The sequence below is a fragment of the Agelaius phoeniceus genome, chromosome 32 (assembly GCF_051311805.1).
Source record: "Agelaius phoeniceus isolate bAgePho1 chromosome 32, bAgePho1.hap1, whole genome shotgun sequence".
Classification (NCBI taxonomy): domain Eukaryota; kingdom Metazoa; phylum Chordata; class Aves; order Passeriformes; family Icteridae; genus Agelaius; species Agelaius phoeniceus.
Window position 1 is genome coordinate 5,001 of NC_135296.1, and position 24,614 is coordinate 29,614.

Below are 24,614 nucleotides of genomic sequence, written 5' to 3' on the forward strand. Positions count from 1 at the left end.
CCTAACCCTAACCCTAACCCTAACCCTAACCCTAACCCTAACCCTAACCCTAACCCTAACCCTAACCCTAACCCTAACCCTAACCCTAACCCTAACCCTAACCCTAACCCTAACCCTAACCCTAACCCTAACCCTAACCCTAACCCTAACCCTAACCCTAACCCTAACCCTAACCCTAACCCTAACCCTAACCCTAACCCTAACCCTAACCCTAACCCTAACCCTAACCCTAACCCTAACCCTAACCCTAACCCTAACCCTAACCCTAACCCTAACCCTAACCCTAACCCTAACCCTAACCCTAACCCTAACCCTAACCCTAACCCTAACCCTAACCCTAACCCTAACCCTAACCCTAACCCTAACCCTAACCCTAACCCTAACCCTAACCCTAACCCTAACCCTAACCCTAACCCTAACCCTAACCCTAACCCTAACCCTAACCCTAACCCTAACCCTAACCCTAACCCTAACCCTAACCCTAACCCTAACCCTAACCCTAACCCTAACCCTAACCCTAACCCTAACCCTAACCCTAACCCTAACCCTAACCCTAACCCTAACCCTAACCCTAACCCTAACCCTAACCCTAACCCTAACCCTAACCCTAACCCTAACCCTAACCCTAACCCTAACCCTAACCCTAACCCTAACCCTAACCCTAACCCTAACCCTAACCCTAACCCTAACCCTAACCCTAACCCTAACCCTAACCCTAACCCTAACCCTAACCCTAACCCTAACCCTAACCCTAACCCTAACCCTAACCCTAACCCTAACCCTAACCCTAACCCTAACCCTAACCCTAACCCTAACCCTAACCCTAACCCTAACCCTAACCCTAACCCTAACCCTAACCCTAACCCTAACCCTAACCCTAACCCTAACCCTAACCCAAACCCTAACCCTAACCCTAACCCTAACCCAAACCCTAACCCTAACCCTAACCCTAACCCTAACCCTAACCCTAACCCTAACCCTAACCCTAACCCTAACCCTAACCCTAACCCTAACCCTAACCCTAACCCTAACCCTAACCCTAACCCTAACCCTAACCCTAACCCTAACCCTAACCCTAACCCTAACCCTAACCCTAACCCTAACCCTAACCCTAACCCTAACCCTAACCCTAACCCTAACCCTAACCCTAACCCTAACCCTAACCCTAACCCTAACCCTAACCCTAACCCTAACCCTAACCCTAACCCTAACCCTAACCCTAACCCTAACCCTAACCCTAACCCTAACCCTAACCCTAACCCTAACCCTAACCCTAACCCTAACCCTAACCCTAACCCTAACCCTAACCCTAACCCTAACCCTAACCCTAACCCTAACCCTAACCCTAACCCTAACCCTAACCCTAACCCTAACCCTAACCCTAACCCTAACCCTAACCCTAACCCTAACCCTAACCCTAACCCTAACCCTAACCCTAACCCTAACCCGCGGTGACGTCATGATGACTCATCAAGATGGCGGCGCCCACATGGTCACATGGTACGGAGCCAAGATGGCGGCCCCCATGGGGTCACGTGACTGGTGACCAGGATGGCGGCGGACGGGAGTCACGTGACTCGACAGCTGGGATGACGGCGAGTGCTCTATGACGTCATTTACGACAAGATGGCGGCCGGTGACGTCATTTACGGCAACAAGATGGCGGCGGGCAGGCGGTCACGTGATCGGGGACCAAGATGGCGGCCGTCGTGACGTCGTGTTGACTCATCAAGATGGCGGCGCCCATACGGTCACGTGGTGGTGTCCAATATGGCGGCGCCCAGGGGGGTCATGTGATTCGGGAATCAAGATGGCCGCCCCCATGTGGTCACGTGATAGGGACCAAGATGGCGGACCCTGTGATGTCATCAAGATGGCGGCGCCCATGGGGTCACGTGGTACGGCAGCCAAGATGGCGGCCGCCGGCGATCACGTGACCCGGGAGACAAGATGGCGGCTGGTGACGTCATTTACGGCAATATGGCGGCCGTAGGGGGGTGACGTCACTTACGGCAGCAAAATGGCGGCCGCGGGGCGGTCACGTGGTACGGGGGGCAAGATGGCGGCCGCGAGGGGGGGTCACGTGGTACGGGAGGCAAAATGGCGGCGGGGCGGGTGACGTCATTTGCGGCAAAATGGCGGCCGCCGGGGCCGGGATTTTTTTTCGGGGTTTCGGGGGGGTTTTGTGCGGTTTTTGCGGGTTGCGTGGGGCCGGAATGGCATTCCGGTTCGCGTGGGGGTGGTGGCGGTGCGCGCGGGGGTCTGGGGGGTGTGGGGAGGGGGGCGCCGTTTCGGTCGGGCGATTGCCGGGGACGCCTGTGCACTGGGGTCCTTTCTGGGGCGTGTCGCGTTGGTGACGTCATTGGGGGTGCGCCGCGGGTGCAGTACTGCGGGGTAGGCGGCAGGGGGCGCTGTGCATGCAGTACCGGGGTGTGTGCAGTAGGGGGCGCTGTGAGTGTAGTACTGGTATGTGGACGGCAGGTGGCGCTGTGCATGTAGTACCGGCCGGCAAGCGGCAGGGGGCGCTGTGACTGCAGTACCGGCCGGCGAGCAGCAGGTGGCGCTGTGCATGTAGTACCCGGTTGCAGACGGCAGGTGGTGCTGTGAGTGCAGTACTCGCGAGTAAACGGCAGGTGGTGCTGTGACTGCATGATTTATATGTAAATGGCATGGGGTGGGGTGCTGGCTTGCAGGGGGTGGGTCTGCTGAGGGGGGCGGCCATGGGGGTGGGGGCAGCATGGGAGGGGTGTGTATGTGGGTGGGGACTACTGATTAGTATTGATTGCTGACAGGTGGGGTCCCTATATACTGTATATAGTAAAAAGAAGAAAAACTATATGTCCGGTGCAGCAGTAGGAAATTTCAGGCTCCCGGGGAGTAAATGGTTTGTTTTTTTAAATTATTTTAATTTTTTTGTTTTACTCCCCGGGAGCCTGAAATTTCCTACTGCTGCTTTTTTAAACTAAAGCTAGAAGGGAAAACAAAGTTAGAAAGAGAAGAGAGAGAGAGAGAGAGAGAGAGAGAGAGAGAGAGAGAGAGAGAGAGAGAGAGAGAGAGAAGCAAAGAAAGAAGAGAGAGAGAGAAGCAAAGAAAGAAGAGAGAGAGAGAAGCAAAGAAAGAAGAGAGAGGGAGAGAGAAGCAAAGAAAGAAGAGAGAGAGGGAGAGAGAAGCAAAGAAAGAAGAGAGAGAGAGAAGCAAAGAAAGAAGAGAGAGAGAGAAGCAAAGAAAGAAGAGAGAGGGAGAGAGAAGCAAAGAAAGAAGAGAGAGAGGGAGAGAGAAGCAAAGAAAGAAGAGAGAGAGAGAAGCAAAGAAAGAAGAGAGAGAGAGAAGCAAAGAAAGAAGAGAGAGAGAGAAGCAAAGAAAGAAGAGAGAGGGAGAGAGAAGCAAAGAAAGAAGAGAGAGAGGGAGAGAGAGAGACACACAAAGAAAGAAGAAAGAGAAGCATAGAGAGAAGAGAGAGACGCAAAGAAAGAAGAAAGAGAAGCAAAGAGAGAAGAGAGAGGAGCAGAGAGAGAAGCAAAGAGAGAAAAGAGAGGGAGAAAGGAGTTAGGACAGAATAGAGGGAGAGACAGAGAGAGAAGAGGAGAGAACAGGGACAAAGAGAAAGAACAGAAATGCAGAGGACAGAGACAGACAGGGAGAAGAGACAGAGAGAAAAGACAGAGGAGAGACAAGAAGACAGAGAAGAAAATAAAACAGGAAGACAAGAGTGAGACAGGAAAAGGAGGGTGGGAGAACTGAAGAAGGACAGGTGTTAGAAGGAAAAGAAAGCAGTTAGGATTAGAGTGAAAGTAAAACTTAGGAGTGGGGAGAAAAAGGAAAAGACTAAGAGCAAAAAAGACCGAGGAAAAGGAGAACACAGAGAGAAAATGAAGCGAGAAGACTGACATTGACAGTTATAAAGGCAACAGAAACAAAGGGTTAGAGATAGATGGAAGTTAAGTTACAAATAGAAGACTAAAGTGAGGAGCAAAAGGAAGAAATGGAGTGGAAAGAAATGACAAAACCACACCAAAATAAGACAGGAGCCACAGTGGGGGTACTGAAGGGCAGGGGGTATCTTTATTAGGGGTGACTCAACTTTATTAAAAGAATGTTTTTATTTATGCATCAGCAAAATACATGGAAACAGTGTATACAAATGCAAGTGCAGATACAATCCATAGACACACTGGTAAAAATCTAATTTACACATAGAGCAATACAGCAAAATGGCAGCAGTTAATACAAATGCAATACAGAGCAATACAGAGCAATACAACACATACTAACACAAGATGATAACCTTGTTCTATTTTCATTACAGGTTGATTTATCGTTACAGGACACCCAAAGCAACAAAACCCACAGAAAGCAGCACTCATCTACCATTAACACCCCCTTCACATTACACACAAACTCACCATCCCTCTCATCACAACTGCTAAATTACACCCCAGCAATCATTGCTCCTCAGGAACGTGGTTCCCGGGAGCCCCCAAAAAAATCCTCCTGCCTGACGAAAACCCCGGTCCCTGGACGGTCCGAGCCCAAACTTTGGCGATGAACATCGCCTCGCTGACCGACCGGGACCCGGGAAAAAAAAACCCAGCCGGGGGGGAAAAAAAAAAAACCCCCCGGCTGGGGATTTTTTATTCTAAATTTAAAAATGAGTTGAAAAACCTGAAAGGCAAAAGTCACACAAGGTTACAACCCTACAACCCTTCAACACACACACACTGCCTTCAGCTTACACACAAACCCACACTAAATCGGACCTCGACCTCTCTGCTAACCCCCGGCACGCGCTCACGCCCCTCCTCGGGAACGTGGTTCCCGGGAGCCCCCAAAAAATCCTCCTGCCTGACGAAAACCCCGGTCCCTGGACGGTCCGCGCCCAAACTTTGGCGATGAACGTCGCCTCGCTGACCGACCGGGACCCGGGAAAAAAAAACCCAGCCGGGGGGGAAAAAAAAAAAACCCCCCGGCTGGGGATTTTTTATTCTAAATTTAAAAATGAGTTGAAAAACCTGAAAGGCAAAAGTCACACAAGGTTACAACCCTACAACCCTTCAACACACACACACTGCCTTCAGCTTACACACAAACCCACACTAAATCGGACTTCGACCGCTCTGCTAACCCCCGGCACGCGCTCACGCCCCTCCTCGGGAACGTGGTTCCCGGGAGCCCCCAAAAAATCCTCCTGCCTGACGAAAACCCCGGTCTCTGGACGGTCCGCGCCCAAACTTTGGCGATGAACGTCGCCTCGCTGACCGACCGGGACCCGGGAAAAAAAAACCCAGCCGGGGGGAAAAAAAAAAAAACCCCCCGGCTGGGGATTTTTTATTCTAAATTTAAAAATGAGTTGAAAAACCTGAAAGGCAAAAGTCACACACACAAGGTTAAATCCCATCAGTATGCGCTCACACGCTCAGAGACGAGCGGACTCAGACAGACACGTGCTGTCGCTCCCGCTCTTCCCGCTTACGTGCTTGGTGTGGCTCTTACTCGAGACGCTGAAGAACGTGCTTCGGATGCTGCCGCTCCTCGATGTCAAATGGTAGATTCTGGGGAAATCGGTAGCCTCGGGGACCTGTGAGACGACAGGAAGCGGTCGATGAGTGGCTATCTGACAGCTAGGACTTGTCCCCGCTGTGACTGATAAATATTCTACCCAAAACCTCATTAAAGACAGATGAACAGTAAAGTTTTTATAACTCTTCTACCTAACTGTGACTACGTGCCAGGGCAGGGCAGCTCCGACCATAAGTGGTACAGTGTAAGTACATACAGTATAAGCCAACAAAGGTACACACAATGTAAGTACATACAGTATAATCCAGCATAGGTACATAAAGATTAAGTACATACAGTATAAACCGGCATAGGTACACACAGTGTAAGTACATACAGTGTAAGCCAACACAGGTACGCACAGTGTAAGCACATACAGTATAAGTACATACAGTATAAACCAGCATAGGCACGCACAATATAACTACATACAGTATAAGCCAACACAGGTACACGCAGTGTAAGTACATACAGTATAAGCCAGCGTAGGTACACACAATATAAGTACATACAGTATAAGCCAACATAGGTACATGCAATGTAAGTACATACAGTATAAGCCAACACAGGTACACGCAGTGTAAGTACATACAGTATAAGCCAACATAGGTACATGCAATGTAAGCCAGGACTTGAGATAGCTCTCTGGAAGATTAATTCTTGAGCCCTACACCCCTTGGGAAGATGGAACCTATCAAACTCCTGCAGTCACGTGAGGAGGGTGTAAGACGCTCCCTCAGGAAGTCCAAGACAATGGCATGGAAAAAAAGGCACTACCAAAGCCGGTAGTGAGAAGGAAGACGGATGACAACATCTTGTCCCTTTAAGACATTCCTGTTTCAAAGAGTAAAAATGTAAAGATGCCGGAATAAGGGATATCCAGAAAGGAACGTGAGTACAATATGGCCTACGTGGCACAGAATAGTGCCGATAAAGCGTCGAGACATAACAAAGGCCTGTGACACATAAGACGATGGACACAGACTACATAACACAGACACAGACAACATAACATAGACACAGAAGACATAACACAGAGATGAGTGGCAACTGCCTGGCACTGTCCCCTTAGGGACCTGAGATTCCTAGTGCAAGATGAGCCAGAGGCTGATGATGCCAAAGGAGAGAAAGCCCTATGACGAGAGCACGTGATGATGAAATGGAACTCCTCAAAAGAAGTTAGTGCCGAAGTAGTTAAGAGAATGCTCGAGAGGGTCGGCGAGCCTAGAGAAGAAAGCCGACTGCCGGGTGACCGTGGCCGTAGCTCCGGACCTGAAGGCGAGCTCCTCGGGGGAAAGATCCATGACGACGTCGAGTCGGGGGAGGCGGACGACGTAAAGTACGCGAAAATGTGAAGATGGGTCGGAACTGCCCTGCCCGGCAAAGGCTCAGGCGAGGCTGAGGGGAAACCCTCTCCCTTTACTTCCAGAGAGCCCACCCTGCTACAGACCTGTCCCCTAAGCTGACATCTGATTGCCTCCTGTGAGAGTAAAGGCTTTTCCCCTGCTCCCAACCGCTGGCCCCGACACTTAGCTTTTGGAAGAGGAGCGGACAAAATCCATCCTCGGTCGGACGTGGACGTGGGTTAGGGTCGTGGAGATGCTCTCCGTGTGTGCCTCGGTGCTGCCGTTTCCAAGCTTTGGCTACGAGCCTCCTCAGGGTACCTAAGACAAAACAGAAAACCTGACTATTGCCCTCAAAAACAGTAATCCCCGGGACTCCTCCGCACCAATGCCCCGGCTCACCTCAAATCTTGATTTGACTCCGGAGGCTGCCCGGAACATACCTGCAAAACAAAAGGGACACGCTTAGCATGCTGCTGTGTAACGCTCACCTATGGGTCAGCCTGCCTAAACTACGACTCACCTGCCCTCCTCTGTTGCTTGGCGGGCCTAGGGCAGCGACAGCACCTGCAATGAAACAAAGCGGAAAAGCATGCTGAGATACTGTGAAAACGCAACCTCCCAAATCAGACAAGGATGCCACACTGATACCTTAAGCTCTCACCCACCTGGCATGGGCATGCTCAGCCAGGATAGATGGCAAGTGGACCACCTACAATAAAAAAAAACAAGAGGAGATGCTTAGAGCTGCACCAGAAACTGAGACATCAGCAACGTACTGCTTCTGTACACTACTCAATGCTCACCTTGCCCACTCAGCCTTGACTGCTGCTCTCAGCCTTGACCTCCTAAAAAGAGAGACAAAGAACAATGCTGTAACGGCCACCATTTATGCTTCCTCTGCAGAGACAAATGGTGACTGACCTGCTTGGGGCAATCCCCTCACCTGGGATGGGGGGCTCTGCCTTGGATTTTATCCTTCTGCATCTGAAAGAAAGTTAGGACAAAAGTCAAAGGGCTGCAGGATAACTTAAGAGCTCCAGATATCTTGTGTGCATCTACACATCGCACCTAGAGTCCAACTACACCCCACATTACAAACTTCAAGTCCCCGGGACTTCTCCTATTGCACCAGGCTATGCGGCAGGGCAGAGCAGCTCCGGCACAAATGTGTGCAGACACCCGTGACACAGGACAGACAGGACGTGACAAACAATGTACACAAGACACAGACAGAAATCTTGAGACAAGAAGCATTACTGCAAGGAGCACAAGGACACAAAATTAGACGACTGAGGTAAGACCGATGGCGAGCTGATGAGGCTCAGAGAAAGAAACCCTGGAGAAAGAAGACGCTAAACTGAATGATTTAGTCCAAAAACTGCAAAGATGAATGCGCAGGAGGCCTACGGTCAGAATCCTCTACATGTCCTCACATTCTTACAAGTCCTAGTCCACCATAATAGAACCTTCCAGGCTGCAGTTGTCCATACAGCTCAGAACAAGACCTGAAAAGACATCTGACCGGATGCTTCTAAAGAGACAAGAGAGTCTGATGCCTGAGCTCCTGAGGAGAAAGTTCTATGGCCTGGGTGCCAGGCCGAGGAATGCAGAGATCACAGATGCTAACAATAATGCCAGGGTTTCTGACAGGCCCCACAAAGGCCTAAGGTAAAGAACATGACATATCAAAACAACACATAATACACAAAAGACAAGTGACACGATACACACCGGGACTGCTCTGCCCTGCGCACCTCAGCACTGTGATCCAAAGTGAGACTTTGCTTTTATGGGGCCTAAGGGACCGCTTCATGGACACCCCCCCCACCTCCAAAGTGGACTCAAAAACCCCTCCCAGTAATTCCCAAACCAGCCCCCTGCTTTCATCCCCTCTGTGGGTCGTGGCCCTCTACTTATCTCTCGCACAGCTGGGGATGCCGTCTCAGGTGTGAAGAAAGGCCACCTCGCCGGCTGGGAAGGTCCTGCTGGCACCGGGCTGGTGTCTCTCGGACAGCTGTATTAAAGAAAACCAAACATCAGTGCCTGATCTTGGCAGCCCATCGGCCAAAACCCCACAAGTCTGCTACTCACCCTGCTCCTAAGAACGCTCAGCTGCTCGGGCCGCACGCTTCAGGCACGCTGGGAGACCGAGGCCGTCGTCACGGGGGGTGCCTGGGGTAAGAGGAGGTGAGGTGATTTGGCATGGCTGAAACCTGAGGGGACCCTCGCTCCTCCTCCCTACGTCCCCGACTCACCGCAACTCCTTGGCAGGTGCCCAAGGCCACCCGGAGGGCACCTTTAAAAGGAAGAGTTCAGGGTCTCATCACCAGGTCCTGTAACGCATCCACAGGGCTCACACGTGCAGGGAACCCGGTGCATCGGCCGGCTGGTGACGGGGGCTTGGCAGGCTCCGAGTGGATTGCCTAGACCACAAAAAAGAGAATGGAAGCTTAGAGCAGCACCGGAAACTGAGACTGGAGCAATAACAACTACTTCTCTCCACTGCTCACCTTGACTGCTGGTATCCAGATTTACTTCCTAAAAAGAAAGACAAAGAACAGAGCTGTAACAGAGTCACCGCATACACTTCTGCTGCACAGACAAATGGTGCCTCACCTGCTCGGGGGAAACCACTCACCCGGGATGGGGCCCTCTGGCACACATTTAATCCATCTGAATCTGAAAAAAATGTCAGGACAAGAGTCAAGCTGTTGCAGGATAACTTAAGAGCTCCAGATATCCTGTGTACAGATATCCTGTATCCAGATAACCCTACAAATCCCACCTAGAGTCCAACTACACCCCACATTACAAACTCCAAGTCCCCGGGACTTCTCCTATTGCACCAGGCTATGCGGCAGGGCAGAGCAGCTCCGGCACAAATGTGTGTGCACACACCTGTGACACAGGACAGGACGTGACAGACAACGGGCACACAACATGGACAGAAAGCTCCTGGCAAGGAAAATGGCTGCGAGGACTGAGAGAATGCAAAAGGAGATGACCGAGGGGAGACCGATGGTGAGCTGATGAGGCTCAGAGAAACCTGGAGGAAGAAGATGCTAACTGAATGATTTATTCCAAGAACTGCAAAGATGGATGCCTGAGAATCCTACGGCCAGCAGCCTCTACCTGCCCTCACATCCTTTCAAGTCCTAGTCCGCCATAATGGATCCTGGCGGGGCAGAGCTGCCCATACAGCTCGGAACAAGACCTGAAAAGACACCTGACCGGATGCTTCTAAAGAGACAAGAGAGTCTGATGCCTGTCTGAGCTCCCGAGTCCAAAGTTCTATGGCATTGGTGCCAGCCGAGGAATGCAGAGATCACAGATGCTAACAATGATGCCAGGGTTTCTGACAGGCCCCTCCAAGGCCTAAGGTAAAAGACATGACATATGCAAACAACACATAATACACAAAAGACAAGTGACACGCTACACACCGGGACTGCTCTGCCCTGTGCACCTCAGCACTGTGATCCAAAGTCACGCTTTGCTTTTATGGGGCCTAAGGGGCCGCTTCATGAACACCCCCACCTCCAAAGGGGACTCAAAAACCCCTCCCTGTAATTCCCAAACCAGCACCCTGCTTTCATCCCCTCTGTGGGTCGTGGCCCTCTACTTATCTCTCGCACAGCTGGGGATGCCGGTCTCGGGTGTGAAGAAAGGCCACCTCGTCAGCCGGGAAGCTCCTGCTGGCACCGGGCTGGTGTCTCTCAGACAGCTGTATTAAAGAAAACCAAACATCAGTGCCTGATCTCGGCAGCCCCTTGGCCAAAACCCCACACGTCTGCTACTCACCATGCTCCTAAGAATGCTCAGCTTCATCACTGAGTCCCGTGATTCTTCCGCAGGTCTCAGGAGAGCAGCACACCCGGTGCATCGGCCGGTTGGTGACGGGGGCTCGGTGTACTCCGAGTGGATTGCCTAAAGCACAGAAACAGGAACAGATGCTTAGAGTTGCACCGGAAAGTGAGACTGGAGCAATAACAACTGCTTCTGGACGCTACTCAATGCTCACCTTGGCCACCTCACCTTGACTGCTGATATCCAGCTTTACCTCCTAAAAAGAAAAAGAACAGTGCTGTAACAGAGTCACACTTTACACTCCCCCTGCAGAGACAAACAGTGACTGACCTGCTCGGGGGAACCTCCTCACTCGGGATGGATGGATGGATTTTGCCCTGGATTTTATCCCTCTGCATCTGAAAGAAAGCAAGGACAAAAGTCAAAGGGCTGCAGGATAACTTCACAGCTCCAAACATCTCCTGTCTATCTAGGAATATCAACTAGAGTCTGGCAACGTCCCACAAACTGCAAGTCCCTGGGACTTGTCCTGTTGCAGCAGGCTATGCGGCAGGGCAGGGCAGAGCAGCTCCGGCACAAATACGTGCAGACACCCGTGACACAGAACGTGACAAACAGGGGGACAACAAACACAACACATTATGCTTGTGGTGAGGGCCTCGAGGGGAAAAGGCAAAAGGGACCCCAAAGACACACTAGGTAACACGGTACACCGGACAACACGACGTGGACCGGAACTGTTCTGCGCTGCCCGCCTGAAAGCTGCCGTCACAAGTAGAGCCTCTCCCTTTAGCTGTCCTAAGAGGCCCCTTGGAGGAGATTGCTTTTCCCTCTGCTAATTTTTAAATCTGTCCCAGGAACTCCCAACCTGCTACTCTCCCATTGTCCCATCTCCAGGCCGTGGCCCAGACTTATCTTTTGGATGATCGGTGATGTGGATCCACGTTGCACCTGAAATGAGTCTGCCTTGGAGGGCCCCGCAATTGCCTGTTAGCCTCTCGGTCAGCTACAATAAAGAAAAACAAAACCAAAGTATGAGTTCAGAGGTATGTGGGCCAAATCCCAGCGAGTCAGCTACTTGCCCTCTCCTGAGTGTGCCTGGCTCCTTCAGGCTCCAGCTTCATCCTGATTCCAAGGCTGTGGCCATTATTATGAGTGCCACCTGGGTTAGAGAAAGGCAAAGTGAAATGGCATTCCTGTGAGTGCAGTGGATGACCTTGTGTGCTGTAAGACGTGTGAATGCCTCTGCTCGGCTTCTAAAAGGCCTTGGGTGGGGGCTCAAATAAACACCCTTTCTCACCCTGCTGCCTTCAAAACCACCCCCCCAACAATGACTCCTAACTGGATACCTGCTCACCCTCCCTCTCCCAGTCACAATCCTCAACTCACCTGAAGCCTCAATCTCAAACATCACCTTGGACCCTGGGCAGATCCCTCTTGTGACACAATGAATCTGCTGAAAAAAGTGTTGTCGTTGATACAACCTGGAGTCTCTGGAAGCTGCACTCCTCCTAAAAAAAAAAAAAAACCAAAATAAAATAAGAACAAAACCGGAAATTACCAATGCACTTTACCACTCCTAAACACAAAACCCAAAACTGTGAACTTAAATACTCCCTGTATTACATGCTGTTTTCTTCACAGTATCTTCAAAGCATCTGTTGCTTTAGGTGCCCAGAAGCACCTGCTGAAAACAAGCTGAGATAAGCTGAAAAAGCTTCTTCACTCAAATGAGAGGAGAGCTCTTATCCCAGCACATCCCAGAGAGGGAATGAAGGCCCTGAGCAAAGGCTGGGGTTAATATACCCCTGATGGTGCCCGCCTCTCGTTCCCATGGCACCCAGGAAAAGGGAGGGGGCGAATCCCACCGGGTATAAAAACCCTCAGAACAGCTGCTGCTGTTTGGCTCCTCTGACTCAAGTTCAAGGGGAGAAAAGGGCTTGTTAGAGAAGAAAATTCTTCAGAAAAATAACAGCACTTTCTTTTTTGCAACAACTACTTGGAGTAAAAGGGCAGGAAACTGGTAAGAAATAATATTTTCTGTTTAGGCAGCATAACTAGATAAACTGGCTAATTTGATGTTAACTTACATAATTATTCCTTAGTGGCTACTAAGTAGTACTTCACGTGTGACTAAGTCCAGTGGCGAAGAATGCTTTTGATATGAATTGTCTAAGTCTCCTTGGGACCTCTAATTAGGCCTATCTACATTATAAGTAAAAATAAGGAAAATAAAAGCTTCCCAGGCAGTGTAAGGGTTAAGTGCATGCCAGGCTCACCCTGCTCTGAGGTACTTGGTCCTATGGCACAGAAAGAAGGGCTGTGAAATGTAGTTTTAAACTCTTAAAATGTTGAAAAAAGCAGAGCTTCCTTCCAGTGCACCCCTTAAGCAGAGGAAATGGGGCAGTTACCTCTACTGAAACTAATACAATAGCAAATAAATAGCTTCTGCCCTTTAATTTATTCTCCTTAAGTACTGGGAAAAGAGCGGTTTTCCTCACTTTAAATTTCTCCGGTGATGGAAAAAGAGGGATTCAAACTCTTAAGATGGAGGGTACAGCTGGGCTTCTCCCTCAATTTAGGCCTCAGGACAACAAAACGGGGCCGGCTCCCCTTAATTCAAACCCATAAGAAACATTGTCAAGGTTTTCCCCTTCTACTTAAACTGGAAAATAATCGAAAATGAGGACTCCCTGTCAATTAACACCCTAAACAGCATAGAAAAGGCAGGGATTCTTTCAACTGAGACCACTAAAATTGCAGGGGAAGCAGAGTCCCTCCCAGTTTGAACACAAAAAATAAAGGAAAAGGAAACTTTTTCCCTTTTTTCTAAACCCTTTTTCTCCTAATAACCCCTCTCCTTTCTGGGAGTGCTGTGGAGGGTCTGGGGGCTCTGGGGAGGGACTGGCACAGTAAAAGGGGAAAGTTGAAAGCCCTCTCCTGGAACCCCACATGCTGCCTGGCCTGCTCAGATGCTGCCCCTTGGCAAAAGGGCTCTTCCCTTGGCATTTTCTCAAAGTGATGCTCCGTGCCCGGGTGGGTCCGGCTGCTCCCTAGTCCGTGCTGGATGCTCTGACCGTAGTTCCTGGAGGGACCCTTGGGATGCCCCTGTTAGCCCCCCTGGACTAGCGGCTCCCTGTGCGGGTGTGACTGGGTAACCCTCTGAAAACAGCTGGGCACACGAGGGGCTGCTAGACCTTGGAGTGGGCTTGAGGCGAAGAAAGGTCCTGTGAGGAGTTCCTTCCCCTGCACAGCCCTTCGTCTGCCCCTTAAACCATGGGGTGCCAGACTTCCCTTTCTAAGGAAATTAACCGTCTTTCCTTTCTGTGTGCCCGTGGCCGAAACGGCGATTCGGCCTCCAAAACCGCAGAGAACGATTTCTCACGGACCGCGGCTGCCGACGCCGAGAACTCTCGCCGCCCTTGGAGCGCCACGTGCCTCCTGCGAATGGACGTCGACGCGCAGCGGGGGTGAGTTTGGCTTTACGGGGAAGAGGGCCGGCGCAGGATTTCTCCGGGAGCAAAGCTGCCCCCGCCGAGAACTTGGGCTGCCCTGGCAGTGCCGAGCACCTCCTGCAAACTGGCGTCGGGAGACGCGGGGGGTGAGTTTTTCTGTGCAGAAGTTCTCCCAGACCAAAGCTGAGAGCATCTAACCCTAACCACAACAGCTTAGCTGGGTCTAAAACTTACAACCTTTGGACTGGCAGCGTGGGACCCAACCCGCTGTGCCACTGCTGGTCCCTTGCTCAAGCATTCCCCTGCAGTCCTAAAACTCTGCCTTTTCGGAGGGGGTTTCCTCTGACCCTGACCGTAATCTTCCAAATATGCTATAAAGACTCATAAAATGGCTTTGAATAAGCCCCAACAATACCCTAAGAAGTCCCAGAAAAGTCCCTTCCAAAATCCCCTAAATACCTTTAATAGTCCTGGAAAAAAAGCCTCACAAAGACATGCTCAGTCTCCAAACTCTACCTCTTGCTGTCTAGCCCACAGATGTCGGCCCTACCTTTTTGCAGTGGGTCTGTTGTCCTCTGAGGGTTCTGTCATTGTGCTGCTGTGTGAGGGTTGCTGTCTGGTCTCGCTGTTAGGGCTGCTGTGTTGTGCTGCTGTTGGGGGAAAAGGCTGTTTTTAGGGGGGCTGCTTAGGCTGAGGTTAGGGCTGGGGTGAGGGGTGGTACAGCTGTACCCTGTACCCCTGATCTCCACTGGACTGTCCAGCCCTCAAGCCCTCTCCCTTTACCCCTCAACCGGTCCCTCTGCCCCCCAGCCCTCAGCTCCTGTGTGTCACCCTTGACCCCTCTCCTTTGCCCCGCAGCCCCCAGCTTCTCTGTGTCACCCTACAGCTGCCCCTGCCACCCTCAGCATCTCTGTGTGTCACCCGCTGTCCCCTCTCCCTGTTCCTCCCTCAGCTCCCAGCCTCTGTCACCCTCAAGCCCCCACAGTGCCCCTCAAGCTGCCCCTCAGCCTCCATGTGTTGTGCCATGAAAAGACCCTAAAAAAACCTAAAAATTCCCTGAAAACCCCCTAATCTTCAAAATGTCCTATAAACCCCATGAAAACCTAAAAATAGCCTCAGAATGCTGTTAGAATACACTGGAAATACAATACTTCTAAAAAACCCCTAAAAATCCCCAAAGAACTTTTAGAAATCCCTAAATATACCCTAAATAGTCCAAAAAGAGCTCTAAAAATACCTCAACAATCCTTAAAATGCCCTGATAAGAACCTAATAAAGCCTAAAAATTCCCTCAAAAACCCTAAAAATACCCTAACCCTAAAAAGTCCTCCACATACCCTCAATAGTCCTAAAAAAACCCCAAGAACACCCAAATCCCCCCCCAAACAATTCTTAAAAGTACTAAGAAAGCCCTTAAAATACCCTAACAAAATCTTTTAAAAGCCCTGAAAAAGCATCCTAAATGTTCCCAGAAATTTCCTGGAAAACTCCTCCAAAAAAGCCCTAAAATATCCTTTGAAAGTCATGAGAAAAACCCTAAAAAAAACCCTAAAAAACTGCTCAGCCCCCAACTCCTACCTGTCACTCTCTAGACCACGAACATCATTGCTACCTTTTTATTAGGCTTGCTGCCTGCAGCTGCTGGGAGACTTCTGGGGCTGTCCCAGCATTGGGGTTACTGCCTTGTGCTGCTGTTGGGGAAAACTGGGGTCCTAGGGGTGCTCTTTAGGGTGACCTTGGGGTTGGGTTGAGAGCTGCTGCACCTGTACCCTAACCCTACCTGGTACCCTGTGTCCTTTGTACCCCTAACCCTCAGTGTGAGCTCTCCGTCTGTCAAGCCTCCCCCTCCTTGCCCCTCAGCCCGCAATGTCTGCATGCCACCCCGAGACCTCTGACATTGTCCCTTGGCCCTCTGGCCTCCACCGGGCACTCTCCACCTGGTTAGGGGTGGTTTTTAGGGTAAGGTTAGGGGTGGTGTGAGCGCTGGTTCTCCTGTCACCCTCAAGCAGCCCCCACTTTGCCCCTCAAGGCATCTGCTCCCCCTCACCCTTTTCTTGTCACCCTCAAGTTCCCCACTCTCAGCCTCTCAGCATCTCTGTGCCACCCTGGAGCCCCCCAGTTGCTCCTAACGCCCCCTTCTGCCTCTCAGCTCCCCCCATCCTCTGTGTCACCCTCCAGCCCCCTCCCCTCAGCCCGCAGCCCCTTGTGACACCCTGCAGCCCACAGACGTTGTCCCTGCCTGTCTCGCTTGGGTGTTGTCCTGCTGCGAGAGCTGCGCCGTCCTCCGAGGGTTCGGGCTCCTGCGTGCTGCTGCAGGGGACTCACGGGTGGGCGGTGGGTGAAGTAACGGATGGAGCGGGAAGTGTGGTGGGACGGGTTAAGGGCGGAGTGAGGGATGGAGCAAGGGCGGGCTGGAAAACAGAGTAGGGTTAGGGGCGGAGAAGGGGACGCAGCAGCAGGGGGCTGAGGTGAGGAGGTGAGTGTTAGGAGGAAGCGTAACTCCGTAACTCCAAGACCGAGTCTGCAGCCACGAGAACTCTGAGTGACCTGGGAGCGGTGAACGTCTTCGGCAAACTGATGTAAGGAAACTGGGGTGATGAGTTTTGTTTCCCGTGGAAAAGGGATGGCATCTGTGTCCGTGGGCCTGCACCCTGCCCGGGACCTTTGATCTCCAGTGGGCTGCCACCTCCTAAAATTCCAAACATCGCAGGTGAGACAGGGGGTTGGAAATTTTACTTGGGGTAGAAACCAATTTTGGATTTAGCTGAAGTCTGCTGGTGAAACTTGTGTAGTCTGTTAATCGGTGTGCTTACAAAAAGGCCTGCAGAGAGAACAAAGGAAGTTCGAGGATTCTGTGGGAAAAAGAGAATCTGGGTTATGACCGAGTGCACGGCCTCGTCCCTGTGTGAGTAAAAGTTTGAGGTTTTGCCGGCAGCATCGCCGAGTGCTGAGGGGTCCCCTGGTCCATAGGGCAACTCGGGAGGGTTTGCTTCAGGCTTTGCTTGTGAAAGGTGTGAGAAAAGCAAGCAGCTGTGAAGCAGATGAGCCCCCTCTTGCCTGTTGAAGTGTTGCATAAATCAAAGATAAACCTCAAGGTCCCTTCCCACCCAAACCATTCCGTGATTCTTTACCCTGGAGGCAAGGGTGCACCTGTCACCTCATTTCTCTTCACAGAGAAAAGCAAGGCACAATTCTCCCCAAGAATATTTCTGGGATTCACATCCTCTGAACCTCAGAGGAAGTAAAATCAATTCTTATCTCATTTACTGTGCCTGTGTTTGTGCCTAAGTAGAATGCAATGTGGAGATTGTTCACCCAAAGTGATGGTGTTTTGTTTCCTTGGCCTGTCGGGGCCAAGTGTGTGTGCGTGTCGGGACTCTTGGGTGACAGTCATGAGTTGTGTGCGGGGTTGAGTACTTGGCAGATTGGGTTTAGATGTAATGTAATATAGTATAATAAAGCAATTAATTAGTCTTCTGATAAGGCAGAATGCAGATTGGAAATATTTGCACATATGATCTTAAAGGACATGTGAACCACCTTTCTGTGAGACAAAGACACAAGACTTGGCCCATCCCTAACTTAGGACACAGCTAAAAAATAATAGATAAAATAATTTTTAACCTATTTTTGAAGAACTCTCTAAAACTAATGGCAGATGATATAGCTATTTTATCTGGTAAGCTTCCGTGCAAAGTTTCCTGCTGATGCTGCCTCAGACGGATGGAGATTTGGGAGGAGGGGGAAGAACAAAGTGCCACGGGGCTTTATTGGATGAGCCTTGAAAGGTTTCTGCAAGCTTCTATTGCAAGGTTGATGAACCTTGTGTTTGTTAACTTCAGTTTTGCTCAGTGTTTTAACCCTGCTTTGTCTCCTGTGGTGCAGATGACACATTCACACATCTTTAGAAAATTCAGTGGGATGCTCTTCAAACAACATGGGACTTTGCACCAGTGAGGGCAGAAACTTGATGGTTTTACCTCAATCTATAGTTTTTCAATATTGCTATAGAAAGTGCTTTTCTGTGAAATGTCTACTTTGGTTAGATCATGCAAATTGAGTGCTGGCTACTTCCATAAGATGAAGAGTAAGAATAACTCAGGAATGTTTCATCATCTGTCTCTGCACTGGTCAGAAATGGTAATTCGAGCTCAAATCTGTAGAAATTTAGCAAAAGAAGTTGGACACTCAGAGGATAAAAATAGAAAAAAATGCATTGGAAGGATTTTTCCTGCTAGTGAGTGAGTTTTTACCTGTAGGAGCATCGGGGGGGTAGCACGGTCGGGACGGACGGAGACGAGAATTCGTATTGCTATAAGCTGGGTGATATGGGGTAACCTTTAAATGAGGGCCGTCTTCTCCTAGGAAATGAAAGAAGTAACAGGTATCCATAGTTAATGAACCTAGGATTTCTAGCTCTTGAAGGTCAGATTTATCAGCTTTAGAATTATCAATGTAAGTTTGGTGTTTCTGGCTGGGAGTTGGAGATACGTGATGATTATCATATGACCAATACTTATCAGGAGTAACATTATCAAAACCCTTTGGGAAAGGTACTCCGACTAGACAGGTTGAACAAGGTTTGTCAGGGCTTGTGTCAGATAGACGGATGGTATCGGAGCCTGCAGACCTGGCTAAAGCAACCCAGACATTCGTCTTTGGTTGATTGACAGGTAAAGCTTCTGTTTGTGCTGCCTGTGCGACTGCTTGCGCTGTTTGAGCTGTAAGAGCCCTTTCAATTTTTTCTCCTAGAGTTTTTCCAAGTTCATTTGCCTGGATAATTGCCACTTTCTGTGGACTCCCAATTTTGTTACAGGCATCCATCATTTCAGGCACTGTGGGTTTTTCTTTTCCTAGGGCTTTGATAACTCTTTTACATTCTGCATTGCCATTATTTTCAATAATGTCCCGTATCATTATTGGGCAAGCCATATTATCGCCGCATTGTCTTTCTGCTCCTTGCGTTACCCGGCCCACAAATGTGGTAAATGGGTCAGACGAGTCTTGCCTAATCAGATTATAGGCTTTTTCAAAACTTCCTGCAGGCTGAATTTGCAAAAAGGCTCTGCGAGCCATCTTTTTAATGTCATCTAACGCTGTTTTGGGTAAATTCACTCGATTATCATTCTGATCATCAGGAGGGTCACCAGTCAGCTTAGACATGACAAGGGTACGAAGGTCTGCATCGGTACTTTGTCTATAAGTGGCTAGTGCCCCTGTAAGCAGTCTTTTCCATTTGAGTTCCCATAGCGTATATTGTGAGTCTGTGAGAATTATACTAGCAAGATTTTTACAGTCATTCAGTGTGAGTGTATGTCCTTCCAGGACTGTCCTTTTCAGCAGTTGCTTAAAATACGGGGAGCAGATACCACCGTCCCTTATTGCTTTTCGCAATTCTTTTATCTCAGGAGGTGGGATAGCCACCCGTGTTCTAGGACCAGCGGCTTGCTGGCTGAATGGCACAGGCATAGCTAGAGGATTTAGACTTTCTTCTTTGCAAATCTGGCCTCTGACTTCATCCTAGTCTGTTAGGTGAAAATTATCAAAAGACTTTTGTGGGTTTTCTAACTTGGGATTAATGCTGATGAATTTTCAGCGTTTAGTGTCTCTTTTTGGGTCAGAAATCTGTCCCAAACACTGGGGAGACTCTGAAGCTGTTTGGGAACAGTTCTTTTTCGAAATTCTTTTGTGTTGGATCAAAGGGTTGGCATTTTCAGGGTAAAGACCCTGAAAATAATTTGGCAGATCAGGAAGCTAAAGATGCAGCAGAAAATGGAGCTGAAAGAGTTAATATTAACTCCAAATGAGATAAAATTGGAAATTCCAAAGTTTAGGGAAGCAAAAAAAAAAAGGCGAATTAAGATAGGTGGCGAAAAAGATGAATGGGGGAAATAGAAACATCTTGATGGAAGACAGATAATAAAATGCTTAGTAGGGAATAGCAGAGGACATGTATCAAAACGCCCAGTGGGATACTCAGGCTTTGTGCGATCATTTTTTGTAAGGAACTATGGATGCATTGCGATTTTTGGAGTAGAAAAACAAGTAACTGAAAGATGTATAATTTGCCAAAGGATAAATAAAAGGGTGATGAGAAAAACAACATAAGAAGGTCGTGACTTAACTCGTCGACCATTTCGAAGTATCCAAGCAGAAGTTTGCTTTGGTAAGCTCTGGATTTATTTGTAAAAACCGTTTAATCCAGGAAAAAAAAAGGATATACCACATGCTGGGCAGGGGGGAGATTGTAAGAAAATAACATTTTTAAAGGCAATAAAAGAAAAATGGTGAAAGTATAAGGCTGGGAAAGAAATATTACCTCATCCATTCCTGTTTGTTCCCCCACTCGTTCGCGGCTGCCCCAGCCCCTGTGCCGGCTCCGGCCCGGCCCGTCTGTCCCGGTCCGTCTGTCCCGGTCCGTCTGTCCCGGCCCGTCTGGCCCGGCCCGTCTGTCCCGGTTCGTCTGTCCCGGTCCCGGCCGCCGGGCCCGCGGCCGCTCCGCTGGCCGTGCTGGCGGAAGGGGCGGGGGGTCCGTCCTGCCGCGTGCACCGTGGGTACCGCGCTGACCGCACCGAGGGGGGGTCCCGTCTGTCCCATCCCCGGCTGCCCTGGCTCTGCTCGGCTCCCGCCGCTGCAGCCGGGGTCAGTCGCCGGCTTGGTCTCTGCCGGATCAGCCGCCGTGAGCCACGTGGGGCCAATCCACGCTGCGGCTCGGTCTGCACCGGAACAGCCCCTGGGACGATCCCGGCTGCAGACTCCGCCTTTGGAGGACCGAGACCCTGAGCTGTGCCGATCCCCTCGGGCGATTCCCCCTGCAGACCCCGCCTTTGGAGGACCCAGACCCTGAGCTGTGCCGAGTTCCCCCGTCCCGCCCTGAGCTCCGTTCCCTTGGTAACCACAGCTCCCGCTGCTCAGGGGAACTCTCTAAAGGAATCACCTTATCGAAACACTAAAAGTTCAGGTAAAAGAAAGCCCTCTCCTGATTCATCCTAAAAATACGGGAGAAAAACTATAGAAGATAAAAATCCAAAAAGAATGGGATAAAGGGATTAGTGTATTTCCATTAAAAGAGGCTCCCATAGGAGGGGGCGGACCAGGGTTTGTAAATGCTCCTTTGACTTCGTCTGAGGTCTGAAATTTTAAGAAATAAATAAAAGGGATATTTGGAGGATCCCATAGGCATAGCTGAACAATTAGACCAATTTTTAGGTCCAAACATTTATACTTCAGAAGAGATGTGGTCTGTAGTGAAAATAATATTTTTCTCAGGAAGAAAGTCAATTAATCAGAGCAGCTGAAATAAAAGCTTAGGAAAAAAGATCATCTGCAGGGACCCCCAGAGAAGACAAAATGCCAACTGTACCTCCTGAGTGGGGTAAAAATAACGAGGAGGGGAGTAAACACATGAATAATTATTGTAATTACATAATCAAAGGAATAAATGCGACAGCATATCAAAGGCGAAATGCAAAAAAAAAAAAAAAAGGTTTTTAAGGGACAGCTTTTCGAGGGGAAAGAAGAAACTGCAACTAAATAGATAAACAAACTTAAGAGAAATAGGAAAATGGTCCTAAGTAAGCAGAAGATCTGAAGATCTTTAAAGAGATGGGCACAGAGGAGGAATAGGGAGGTCATAAGCTCTAATTTTCTGGGGGGCACAAATACCATCTGGAGCCTGTGGTAACTTTAAAAGTGGGTCCCCAAGAAGAAGAATTGGAATTTGTAATAGACACAGGGGCAGAGAGAACCTGCCTGTTAAATATTCCAAAAATTTATAGTGTGAGCAAACGTATAGTGAAAGTAACAGGGGCAAAGAGGGAAAGTTTTACATTTCTGGTCATTAAAGATGTAGTAATTGAGGGAAGAAACTAAAATTTGGATGGGAGATGTCTTATTGGTCCCAGGGGCAGGTAGCAATTTATTGGGAAGAGTCTTACAAGTGCAATTAAGAACAGGAGTTATATCAGAAAATGGGAAAATGACAGCTAGAGTTTTAAAATTATTTAAAAGAGGATGAAGAAAAAAAAAACAACAAAGAAGTTTGAGGTGGGGAAGGAAATAGGGGAGGATTAAATATCGACCCCATAAGGGTTACAATTGAGAGAGAAGATTGTCCCATACGTGTACGTCAGTATCCTGTATCTTTAGAAGGACGGGAAGATTTGAAGCCAGTAATAGAAGGACTAATAAAGGATGGGGCATTAGAACCTTGTATGTCTCCTCACAATATCCCTATTCCCCCAGTAAAGTCTGATGGGAGTTATAGACTAGTACAGGATTTAAGGGAGGTTAATAAAAGAACTCAGACTCACTACCCAGTGGTAAAATATCTTAGACACTTAATAAATAAAAGTAGCTAGAAAACCAACCATGAGAAAATTGCAAGAATTTTATTCATTCTCCCTCCCTCTTCAAAGAGAGAGATCAGAAAATTACCTAGATTATTGAAATATTATAGATTGAGGGGTACGCCCAAGTAGCAAAATTTGTGTATGAAAAAAACGGACAGAAGGAGATGATATAAAACAGACCAAAGAAGATCTTGTTAAATTAAAAGAGTTAAGTTAAAACTAGCCTAAGTACCAGCTTTAAGCTTACCTTTGTTAGAAAAGTCATTATCATTTATACATAAATACAGAAAATGGAGTACCTCATAAAATTTTAATTCAAGACTAAGGAAGAGTAAAAAAATATCTAGTAGCTCATATATCAAAGATGTTAGACTCAGTAAGCCACAGCTAGCCAGTAGGTATTTAACAGCTACTGCAATCCTAGTAAAAGAAAGTTGTAAGCTTACTTTTGGAAGTAATTTAGTTAGGTTCACTTCATACCGTCTGAGGTGTGTTGAATCAAAAAAAAAACAGGTAAGAAGAGAAGAAAGAGAGAAGTTGAAGTAGGGAGGTGGTTAGCAAACTCTGAGATGTTAGAATGTGAAGTGATGACATCTTGGTGCTAGAAGAGAGCAGAAGTGTGAATGCGGGTTTTTTGCATGAAAGGCAGGGAAGTGTCTCAACACACGGTTGTTAGGAGGTTATTCAATGCCGAACAGAGGTCCAGAAAGGGTTTAGCAGAACGGGCTCTCCTTGAAGGGAAAAGAGGAGAAGTTGACTAGAGAAAGGAAAGGAATGTCAGGAGCACCTGGGGACGCCAGGTTTGGGGTTGTCAAGGTTGGGAGGTGTCTGCCCGCTCCCTACGAGCGGCGGGGTCTCGGGGGCTGCGGCAGGCACCGATCCATGGAGGTGACCCGGCGGCGGTGCTGGCAGCAGGGGACACACGGGTTTGCCAGGCAGGAGCGCGCTGGCTCCGTGGCGGAACTGCCGGGGGGGCTCCCAGACTGCCGGGGTCCCGAGTCGAGGATGGCAGTGTCGGCCCCAGTAAGTGGGCCGAGAGAGAGAAGGAAAGAGAAAGAGAGAGAAGAAGAGAGAGAGAGGGCAAAAGGGACCCAAGGCTGCCCCCAGGGTCCCCGTGCCCGTGGCTGTTCTCCCCTGCTCCGGCCCTGCAGCCAAGTGGCAGCACGGCATTGACAGCAAGGCCGTGAAAAGAGCGGGAGGGGGGCTAGCACTAAAAGATAAAATCAAAGCAGAGATTGCTGACTCTCCAAACCTCACAAAGTAGTTTGTTTTTCTTAAGTAAGAAGGTTTTTGGTCTTTTCTTTTGTGTGTTTTGTTTGCTGTTAAAAAGAAGTTTTTTGGTTTTTGGTTTTTTTTCCTGAAGAATGGGTTTGTAAGGCTAAAACAATTAAATGCTGCCCAAAAAGTAAAAAGCAATAGATGTGATACATCTCATGTTAAAATTGGTCTAGTTTTTCTTATTTAACTAACTGTAACTCACAAAAAGAAGAATTTGCCTCTGCAGCTATTAGCACAGCTGGATAGAAGAAAAAGAAGAAGAAGAGACTGCTGTGGAAAAAGCTTTTATCTAAACCCAAAAAGTTTGGAAGAAAAGTGAATGGTAAAAGTTAATGCAGTATTATCTTTCTTTTATTACTATGCTATTAAGAAGTCCTTTCCAGGTACTACTGAAGCAACAATCAGAATCACAGAAAGAGGGTGAATTCATGCCAGCAGAATCAAAGGACTTGTGAAGGAACCTGAGGAATGGACTATCGCATTTAAACAAGTGATGCCAAACTGACTTTCCAATGGGGACTGAGTGGTAATAGTTTCGAAAAAGGCAAATGATCCAAGAAATGTACAAAGAACAACACAGAATTAAGAATTAAGACAACGCTTATGCCACTGGTTTCAAGCACTGCCTGGTTTTATTCTGGTCTTGCCTGAATAAAACATGTCCTTAGGGGAGGAATACTCCAGATAGAAGGATCAAGCCTGTTTTTGTGTTCTGACCTTAGCCTGAGAATTGTACAGGGGAGAAGGGGAATTACCATTTCCATCAGTAAACTTTATTTGATTCATTCCAATAGTGGACATGCTAGCTGGGTTATAAGTAA

At 48.8% G+C, this 24,614-nt stretch overlaps 2 long non-coding RNA genes across 9 annotated transcripts in view; both read right to left on the minus strand.

Moving 5' to 3' along the window:
* Positions 1-4,043: 4,043 nt before the first annotated feature.
* LOC129133849 (uncharacterized) overlaps positions 4,044-24,614 on the minus strand; it is a 43,194-nt gene continuing 22,623 nt past the window's right edge. The window contains exons 1-15 of one of the 7 annotated variants that reach the window (XR_013185717.1): positions 14,715-15,005; positions 12,099-12,220; positions 11,040-11,871; positions 10,938-10,965; positions 10,704-10,829; positions 9,519-10,626; positions 9,413-9,440; positions 9,158-9,325; positions 8,994-9,074; positions 7,846-8,916; positions 7,706-7,747; positions 7,568-7,611; positions 7,423-7,466; positions 7,302-7,342; positions 4,044-7,220 (exon numbers count right to left, since the gene is read on the minus strand). This is a non-coding gene — a long non-coding RNA (uncharacterized LOC129133849). Of the gene's footprint in view, positions 7,221-7,301; positions 7,343-7,422; positions 7,467-7,567; positions 7,612-7,705; positions 7,748-7,845; positions 8,917-8,993; positions 9,075-9,157; positions 9,326-9,412; positions 9,441-9,518; positions 10,627-10,703; positions 10,830-10,923; positions 10,966-11,039; positions 11,872-12,098; positions 12,221-12,335; positions 12,525-14,714; positions 15,006-24,614 lie in introns of those variants that run through there. The other 6 variants (XR_013185716.1, XR_013185714.1, XR_013185715.1 and 3 more) reach the window with 6 other exon arrangements.
* Positions 16,357-20,854, minus strand: LOC143696291 (uncharacterized). 2 transcript variants are annotated; one of them, XR_013185729.1, is made up of 4 exons: positions 20,484-20,854; positions 18,418-18,525; positions 16,712-16,853; positions 16,357-16,575 (listed from the first exon to the last, which is right to left on the minus strand). It is a non-coding gene; the product is annotated as an uncharacterized LOC143696291 (long non-coding RNA). The 2 variants fall into 2 exon arrangements; XR_013185728.1 differs by having other exon boundaries at positions 16,357-16,853.